General features: G+C 35.9%; 1 non-coding gene across 1 annotated transcript; it reads right to left on the bottom strand.

Moving 5' to 3' along the window:
- Positions 1-2,291: 2,291 nt before the first annotated feature.
- On the bottom strand, positions 2,292-2,394 carry LOC122003256. Its single transcript, XR_006117903.1, has one exon. It is a non-coding gene; the product is annotated as a small nucleolar RNA R71 (small nucleolar RNA).
- Positions 2,395-3,640: the final 1,246 nt, after the last annotated feature.

Raw genomic sequence — 3,640 nt, 5'->3', positions numbered from 1 at the left:
AACCATGAGGGCCTAGACCCAAAGTGGACAATATCATACCATTATGGAGATATCTAAATTCTTTTCGATCCTATAATTGGTATCAGAGCTTGGACTACCAGAAGGTTTAACCGCTGACTGTGCACAAGAGTTATGATCTGATTGAGCCATGTGAGTACAATATTGACCTCGAACAAAGAAAGTGGGGGCTCCTATATTCGGATCAAGAGAACCAGATACCAGGCAGGAAGTCCTAGTTGCGACTATGCAAGGAAGTCCTAGTAGGTGGGGTGGACCAAGGGACAGGAAGACTTGGTGGGTCGAGGATCGGACGTGGGAAGCGTATGGTCCTTTGTTTGAGGAGGGAGGGATTGTTGGGGTTGCAAGGTTGTAAACATAGTCCCACATTGAAAACACATGGAAAAGATCATGGGTTTATAAGAGAAAAAATATTTCCATTGGAATGAGATATTTTTGGAAGAGCCCAAGAGCAAAACCATGAGGGCTTAAGCCCAAATTAGACAATATCATACCATTGTAGAAATATCTAAATTTTTTTCGATCCTACAGGTTGTGCCTCCTTGGCATGGCTGTGTGACGGGGTTGGCAGGGGTCGTGCCCCTACCTATAAAAGGGGGTTTGCTTCCCTTTTCTCATTATCTTTGGATTGGGGCTTCTTCCCCTTTCCTTAGGAAAGGGTTCTCCTTCTTGGAGGAATCCCAGGGCTTCTATCTTCGCTGATTTGTACGATTTGTCCATCTTCAGAGCTAGGATTCCATCCAAGAAGATTGGTGATATATAGATAAGCATTTCTCTCTTTTATATCTCGTGTTTTGGATTGTAGGATACTTAATTTCTTATCTCTTGATTGTATTTCCAACACGATGGAATAGATCTCCAAATTTAGAATATAGGAAGTAATTATGATGTGTTGTTGGAGTATGAACTATGCAATTGCCCATTTTCTTGTTCAATGATATGCTTATGAACTTGTTCTTGTGTGTTGTCCTTATATGTGTTGGACGAAATGTGTGTGAGGTCGATATATTTAGATGTAGGGTTTTAATCACCATGTAGAGGAGGTGCTTTGGATTGTATGACCATGGGGTCCTATGACAAAGGGTATCCCTTACTTTTTAAGGTATTGCCTTGAAATAGAGATCAATTCTCTACTAGGGAGGCCAATTAGAGTTTTTTCCAAATTAATGTTAGAAAGTAACTTACGTAATCTAGTGATTGTATGACCGAGGGACCTTGTGACAAAGGGTATCCCTTTAACCGAACTTTCTAGGTTACCTCTTCTACTTAATTTCATTAATCTATTATTAGGAAGTAAAACAGATAACTTTAGTGATTATATGATTGGGGGCCCTAGGGTATCCCTTTAATCAGACTTTTTAGAGTTACTTTTTTACTTAATGGTGTTAGAACCTAGGTAAACTCTCTGGTGTGATACTTGCGGGGTTGTACCAGACTTTAGTTAGAAGCCCTACAAGAATATAAGTATAGAGTTAGGTAGATGAACAATGCATAAAGACATTTACTAGCATTATAATGAAACAAAATCCTAGATTCATCCCCAAATTTAACTTCACCTTTGCTCACTTGCACGCTCTCTCTCTCTCCTCAAGCGTTTGTGACCAAACCATCTTCCGATTATCTAGATAATTTACCATGCAAAATAAACTAGTGCTTAATCAATAGTCCTTGTGGGATTGATATTTTTATTACTTGATGATAATCATATACTTGCGGATTGTACAATAAGTTTTTGACATCGTTACTAGATACTATTTCTGATTAATATTAGTTAATTAGTATTTAAGTTACTTTAGACATTTTTTTCTTATTTTTTCATTATACATTTTCTTTCTCGTCTTTAATTATGCATTTTTATTTTTTCCTTATAACTTTATTTAGATACAATGAGCATTAATATATCAAGAAGGCCTTTAAAAGACTTTATCACATCCTTTTCTGCAAGAACAATGTCTCCCATTATGCAACATTACATGAAAGTAGCAAATTTCTAACTAGACCCAACATTAATTACCATGATATAAGATCACAAATTAGAGAAGTTTCAGAAAACCCATACTTGCACCTTGAAGCATTTTTTGAATATTGCAACATGGTAAAATATCATGGTGTCTCTGCTGATGCTATTCGGTTGATTGTATTTTCTTTCAACATCAAAGATAGAGCAAATACTTGGTTTTATTCTTTCCGTCCTTATAGTATTACAAGTTGGGAATAATTGGAGCAATAATTTCTGAATCATTTTTCCCCTCTAATTAGAACGGTGTACATGAGAAATTACATCATAAATTTTTTTTCTCAGGTAGATGGAGAATTACTATTTGAAGCATGGGGCTAATTCAAAGCTTTATTAAGACAATGTTCTCATCATGGTTTGAAAAGATGACTGATAGTGTATATATTCTACATGGGGATTTCTTTCTCAAATAAATTATTATTGAATTCATCTGCTGGAGGTTCTTTGATGAACAAAAGTTTAGATAAAGCATATACATTAATTGATCAAGTGATATTGAATCTCTAAGAATGGTAAAGAAAAAATTGGATAGAATCTTCCCAGATAATTCATAAAGTGCAAGCCAAGAATGCAATGACAACAGTCACACAAGAGTTGTTATAACCACCCATGAATAGAGAGGAAACTTCATCAAATCACAGAAGGAGGGGTCGATAAGAACATAGAAGTCTAGTGCAGATTGTAATGCTATCAAATTGAGAAGTGAAAAGAATCTTGTAGAACTTCTAGAAGAAGATGTGTATCGAAATGAGGAGAAGAACAAAAGAGAACCATGAAAACTCAATTCCAACACTCTAGAAAGTGTCCATAGGTCATGAATACCTTTCTCTCAATGATTGATCACACCAATATTGGACAAGCAATTTGGACCTCCACCACAAGATCAAAGAGAATTTGGTGAAATAAAAGACAAATTCTTTCCAAGATCTCCATTAAGGATTCTTTTTCCACAAAGGCTAGTGGGGTTCAGTAACGATAAAGATTTTGAAATTTTTTTTGATACTAATATGCTTGAGTGCATATTTCTTGACATATATAAAGATGAATACTCCTCAGATGATGATTGTAATGATAATGCAGTGGATTTTAAATTTTTAGATCTACCTACTAGGGTTATAAATAAAATAATGGTTTGTTTAGATCGAACTCGAAGTGCCATGCTATTATTACTTATTATTCATATTCAATATGGCGAAGGCATAGTGTTTCTTTTTTTTTTTTCAAATCAAAACTCATTGGCGCCAAGCGTGAGGGAATGCTAGACGTTTGGTAATTTCTCCTCCGACCAGGATGAAAGATGCCATCGAAGCGGCTATTCCCATGCATATTGTATGCACGTTGGGCGTCACAAATTGCATAGTATCAAAAATAGCTATTCCTGATATTACCCATTCGCCGGGAGAGTTTATAAATAAATAAAGATCCCTAGTCTGATCTTCTATACTGAGATATACCATGAAACCAACAATAGTATTCGAGATCTCCTCCTTGACCTCTTGTCCTAAAAAAAGTAATCTTTCTCGATAAAGTCGGTTGATTAGGACAAAATCCTATCCTTTAGTCCTTTAGGATCCGTACACGCACCTTTGGATGCATACGGTTCAA

This window comes from Zingiber officinale, chromosome 7A (genome assembly GCF_018446385.1).
Source record: "Zingiber officinale cultivar Zhangliang chromosome 7A, Zo_v1.1, whole genome shotgun sequence".
Taxonomy (NCBI): Eukaryota; Viridiplantae; Streptophyta; class Magnoliopsida; order Zingiberales; family Zingiberaceae; genus Zingiber; species Zingiber officinale.
This window is presented reverse-complemented; position numbering and strand designations above follow the sequence as displayed.